Source organism: Heterodontus francisci, chromosome 27 (assembly GCF_036365525.1).
Source record: "Heterodontus francisci isolate sHetFra1 chromosome 27, sHetFra1.hap1, whole genome shotgun sequence".
NCBI lineage: Eukaryota > Metazoa > Chordata > Chondrichthyes > Heterodontiformes > Heterodontidae > Heterodontus > Heterodontus francisci.
Genome location: NC_090397.1, coordinates 21,936,174 through 21,942,173, shown reverse-complemented (window position 1 = coordinate 21,942,173; position 6,000 = coordinate 21,936,174). Strand labels below are relative to the sequence as shown.

At 40.8% G+C, this 6,000-nt stretch overlaps 1 long non-coding RNA gene across 3 annotated transcripts in view; it reads left to right on the top strand.

Moving 5' to 3' along the window:
- The first annotated feature begins 561 nt into the window (after nt 1–561).
- Nucleotides 562–6,000, top strand: part of LOC137384980 (uncharacterized) — an 88,394-nt gene continuing 82,955 nt past the window's right edge. For all 3 annotated transcript variants that reach the window (XR_010977708.1, XR_010977709.1, XR_010977707.1), the window contains exon 1: nt 562–653. This is a non-coding gene — a long non-coding RNA (uncharacterized lncRNA). The remainder of the gene's footprint in view (nt 654–6,000) is intronic.

The following is a 6,000-nucleotide window of genomic DNA, read 5'->3' as shown; positions in this document are numbered from 1 at the left end:
ATATTTCCATTTGTGGAAGAGCACAACTAGAGGCCATCAATATAAAATAGTCACCAAGAAATCCAATAGGGAATTCTGAAGAAACTTCTTTATCCTAAGAGTGGTGAGAATGTGGAACTTGCTACCACAGGGAGTTTTAAAGTGAATAGTATAGATGCATTTAAGGGGAAGCTAAGCAAGCATATGAGGGAGGATGGAATAAAGTGCTACGATGCTAGATTTAGATGAGCAAAAATGGGAGGAAGCTTGAGTGGAGCATAAAAGCTGGCATGGACTGGTTGGGCAGAATGGCCTGTTTCTGTGTAATACTATGTCAACAACCAGCCTCAGAGAATAAAATTAACATTATAGCTCCAGTGTGCAGTTCCATAGATGAGCTGCAGAATAACATCTGTAACACTCGAGTAACTAAATACTGGGGCCTTTCTGCAACTCAACTCTACTGTTCTGGAAATGTCGCAACCTCTAAAATACATCACTAGATTAATCAATCATTAACAGCCAATAGTTGAAAAATCTAGCCCAGTCTATTCAATAGTTTCCTTTTTTTTTTAGCTGAAGCATCTGGCAATTGGCTCCTTCGTTAAGAAGCAGCTGGATAAATATACGGTTGCGATAGAATCGATGTTTACACGAATAGGAGCAGATTAAAGGTTTGTAGAACGCAATTAGAAATAGAAATGTTTGGGGAGGGGAGAATCTCTGCTCTTTATTTGATTAAAGTGGGCTGTTATAAGTTTATAAAGTGCTCAGGAGCTGTAACAGACCCCTTTCCCCATAACTTTCTAAACCAGGTTTAACATTGGATTTATCTTTCTGTGATGCGAGACACTGACTATCGATTTACACCTCAGGATTAACGTCAGTGTGAAGTAGAATTTATTTTGCACTAACACTGGACCTGTACTCAGATGATCCAATATTCCGTGGGGTAGAATGGTTAACAGGATCCAGGAGAATGAGGAGTGAGTACGGGAAGGGAAGCATATTCTGGTGATTTTCTTGTTGAGGACTAGGAGATGTTTACGTGGAACCTTTAAGCAGCAGAATCTACAGGTTGTCAATAGTCTATAACAGGGTGGTCTGTGGAAGGAATGGACTTGGTGGGCCAAATGACCTTTTTTATTATTCTATAAACAAATCAGTTGCCGATTTTTATCAGGAAACACTGTGTTGCTTGCAGTTTCAAACTCATGTGCCCAGCATATGCTGTTGCTAACACAAAGCAGTGTTGCTAACATAGCATAAGTTAGAAAACCTGGAAACCCGTCTCCGCGAGAAGGGTAAAAGTTGGAGAAGAGGAAGCTCATGTTTTGGAGCGATGCAGTGAAGCCTACATGCCCGTTTTTTTCAGTGAGCTCCCGACTCCAAATTAATTCAGGAAGGCAATTAATGATTAAGGCAAATCTTAGCCAACTCGGAAAGAATCCAAACATACTGGTTGAGTTTAGGTCATTTCAGTACTCAAAGGACTTCAGATTCAATGAAAATCTACCAACTTTCTGGAATACTAAACAAGGCAGAAACAGAATTTCTTTGGAATTATTAAAATGGAGAAATCTGAGCAAAAGTACTTTCTTAATGTACTTGTTAGCAGCGAACACAGGCACAATGTAAAGCAATAGGTAGTTTTGTAGCTGTTTGAGGTAAGTAGTTGTAATTAGATCCGCCACATGCTCCGTTAATTAACTTAACCAGTTCTACAATCACAGTATTTTAGGCTGTGCATTTTTTGAAATTGTATTCACAAATAAGGAGACTCCAAGCAGTAAATGATATATTGGCTGTGAGTCAGTCACCACTATAATTTCTGTTGGCTTTTATTTTTTCCTTTGCGTTCTGTGATTGCAGAAAACAAATTTGGACCATGGAAAGAGCACAGTAAATATTCCTAAAAAAGAAATCGCGAATGAAAGATTATGGAACAGAGAAGGATAAGTGGGATTTAATAAGGGGCTTTTCAAATTGAGAGGTTTTCAAAAGGGTAAATAGTGAAAGATTGTTTCCACTGATTGGCAAATCAGTACCAAAGGAGCACCGATTGAGGATTATCTCAAGAACAAAGGGTAATTAAGATAATTTTTTTTAAAGAGGGCTGTTAGAATATTACGCTTTACCACAAATAGCTGTTAGGACGGAGACTCGAGGGTAAATTACTCACTAGAAGTACAGTTTATTTCTGAATGATTGAAAACAAATGTTAAGCTCGGGAAAGGGGAAGAAAAATCCTTGCAGCTTAATGAAAGACCTAAAAAAAAAATCCAATCCATTGGCAGCCTTTTCCAATGCTGAACAGGAGAGAGGCTGAAGACGTAATCACCAGACATGAAGGGAAAAGAAACCTGATGTTCAGTTACAAGTCTGCAGGCAAATGCCACAATATCCCAGCACTCAACATCTACTTAATGGCTGGTGTGAGTGGAACACCCCTGCTGTTCCATGACTGCATGTTCAGGTAAGTATAGGAGCCATCCTGCCGGTTAGCACCATATTGTGCTGTGCGAGTTCAGCATATGGTGAGTGATGCACTGGGACATCAGCAAACGGGTCTTCTGAGATGCACATGACCCGAATTTAAACAAATTATTCTGAAATTTAGAATGTTCCCAACGTGCATCCCTGCCAAGAGCACATCTACCTTTTCCGATATGGTGCACTTGTGACATGCAGGAAGTGCGTGTGGGCCTCCTGCCGTACAGAATGCATAGGAGGTCTTTTAGCACTGGAAACATTTCTAGGCTTACTTATTTTTAATATCTATTTGCCACTCAGACAAAGTTCGTACAATTGAGGCAGCTAGCTTAGTGGCAGTGATGGAACCTGAATTGCTTCAACACTAACTACTCAACAGTCTAACACACCAGATTACCTCAGTATTTTCTTTTCTTTCACTTTTTGGACTTAAGCACTGGACCTCACTGCCTAATTTTTAATTTTATTTGCCTGTTCCAAGACCTTGCAAACAATGAGGTTCCTCACATGTTGGTATGACGGACAATGGGCCCACCATTTTCAAAGGAAAGCTTGTGGCATGTGAGGAATCTGAAGATCCAGCCTTAATCTGTCATGTTAATGAAATCAGTTCCACTGAAGTTGATGCTTCTCCACAAATCTAAATATTAGTCACCTCTTCCTGGCCCATATATTGAAAATGTATGTTCAAACAATAAGTTTAAGTTCACTGTAAGGATCAATGCAATTTCTGTTTATGGTTTTCCTGTTTTCATTGTTGATTTAGCCCTCATCTCCTTTCAGAACTCTTTGGGTTATACCACCAGCTCTTACCCCTCCAAACAACAGAAAGGAGAGTTTGCTGTCTCCCAGGCCTTGACCAATGCTACTATTGAACTAGTCAGTAGGAGGCACAAACAGGAGCAGGGGAGCGCATTCTTGGATTATCATTGTCTCCTGTGGGGAGGCACTTGGCCTTTACTCATTGAATGCTACAGTTAACCTGGCAGAGGGTGACAAATTGTTGTAAGGGTATTTCCACAGTGAATCCATGCCCTGCAATTCCATGCTACTCAGGATTGCAGTACATTGGACCAGCTATGTACTGCTCCAGTGGTAGCTCCTGTAGGATCTTGTGAAGTACTTGTTCATCTTTAATCCTCCCTGCATTGTTAATGAGAAACTCTATTTCAGAAGAGCCCAGTTTCTTGGGAAGCCGCCAGGTTGAGTTTGCAAGGCTCAATTGTTGGCCAAGAGAAATTTCTGAAGTTGGATGTGGTAACTTCAAAAGCAGGAACAGTTCAAACTGCAGCACTCTGGAACTTGACAGACTGAGAAATTGCCCTTTAAAATCTGTTTTCAACCAGTGAGTATTTCTTAAAAACATGTTTACCAGAATAGACGAAGGGAGGGTGTAGGAACAGGGGGAAAGAGAATGATTAGGACTTAAACATAGAAAAAAAAAGTATCCTTACTGGATCAATGAATAAATACACTGCGTGGTGTGGTACTGAGGTATGTGGGTCAGAAAGGTTCCAGATTCAATCCCTGGCTCTGCTGACTCATATGATCTCATTCATGATAGCAATGAAGGAGAACAGTTTGTCTCAGGACAGAATTTTTTTCTTGCTCAATGACTCGTGCTGAAAAGTGCAGATCAGGAATGGACAGAATCAGACTTGGTTATGATGCCCTATATAGTTGAACAGCCTGATAACAACATCCACTAACAGTTAGTTTCTAATACTTTTGTAACAGTCTCAGGATGAGTTTTTTTATTATATTTGTTGTTGAGATCTGGGTGATGTTGGTAAAACACTGCATTTATTACTCCTCAGAAAGTGATGGTGGGTTTTCTTCTTGGGTCAGAAAGTATTTGACCATTCATGTCTTTTCCCAGGTGTTGACACTTAAATAGATTGAACAGTGCAATGTAAATGTACGTGAGATAAAGTCCGAGTCTAATCCTGAAGGCTAACGCAGTTGCTGGCTCATTTTCACTTGTTGGTTCAAATTCCACTCCAGAGACTTGATCTCAAAATCTAGGCACTCCAGTGCAATAATGAGTAAGTGCTACACTGTCAGAAGTGTTGTCTTTCTGCAGAGGCATTAAGCTGAGGGTGGATGTAAAAGATTTCGTGACCCTATTTTGAACAAGGGCAGGGAAGTTCTCCCCAATATCCTGGCTAATAATTATTCCTCAACCAACATCACTTAAACAGATTATCTGGTAATTATGCCTATGCTGTTTGTGGGAGCTTGTGCACAAATTGGCTGCTGTATTTCTTGCAACAGTAGTTACACTTCAAAAGTACTTCATTGACTGTAATGCATTTTGGGACAACCCAAGGTCATGAAAGGCACTATAGAAATGCAAGTTTGTCTTTTAAAAGTGTGCTGGAATTTGGGTCTGGTTAAGCCAAATGGGGTGTGCCTAGCTGAATGGCCTAGATTTTCCATTTTACCCACAGCTCCCAATGCTGTCCCCAGTGATTTTCTGGGATCAGCTGAATTAAATATGTTTGGGTACCCCAGGGCTGCACAGTTTGTGTTGAGTGTGGTGCTCTGCTGTAGAGGAGGCAAAAAACTATCCATGCCCTGCTATTCCATGCTTGGCTAACAAACAGTCGGAGGAGCTGTATTCTGGCTGCACTGTCCAACTCGTGGCAAAAATGCTTGAAGAAAATCCACCAACCTCATCAGAAAGGGAAAGGGGAGATACAGAATGGCTATGCTTCTCATCAAGAAGGGGATTGCTATGTGTACCTCAATACATTCTATCCCTTTCAATCTCTTGCATATGGCCTTAAAGCTTCTTGTCTTTACTCTTTTCATCTCCACTTATTCTCACGGCATGTGCACGCCACTGTTGAAAGTACCCAAGCTTCAATGCCTCCTGAAACATTTTCCCCCTAAGTAACTCCTATTCCCTTTCAGACTTCTCAGTATGTTATAACCCTCATCCTCACTCCTTTTTTTTTTACAAATGAAAGCAGGTTACAGATGATATTGAAGCAGAGCCTTCAGTCACTGCATCCTCATTGGGTGATTTGGAAGGTCCATTCCTCATTTCACTTCTCAAATGTTAACCCATTATATTGAAGCAATGCACTGGAATATCTAATGAGGGTCAAACCTTGAAGTAGAGGCAGGAAGGGTTATGTGTAATGCCTTGGGTGGAACACCCCCTCCCCACTGCGCAGCATCCCTGCCCTGGGAACATCCAAAACAGATGTTCTATGGACCACCCAGCTGTAACCGAGGTCTGTCACTGACCACAAGCTCAATAATTATTCCATAATATAATAAAAGCAAAATACTGCAGATGCTGGAAATCTGAAATAAAAACAAGAAATGCTGGAAATACTCAACAGGTCTGGCAGCATCTGTGGACAGAGAAGCAGAGTTAACATTTCAGATCAGTGACCCTTCATCAGAACTCAGTTCAGAACTCCAGTGGTGGTTGTTTCACATGACAAGATCAACTGAACTTCTAAAGTAATTCATCGACTGTAAGATACTTTGTGATGCTCTGAAGCCATGTAATGT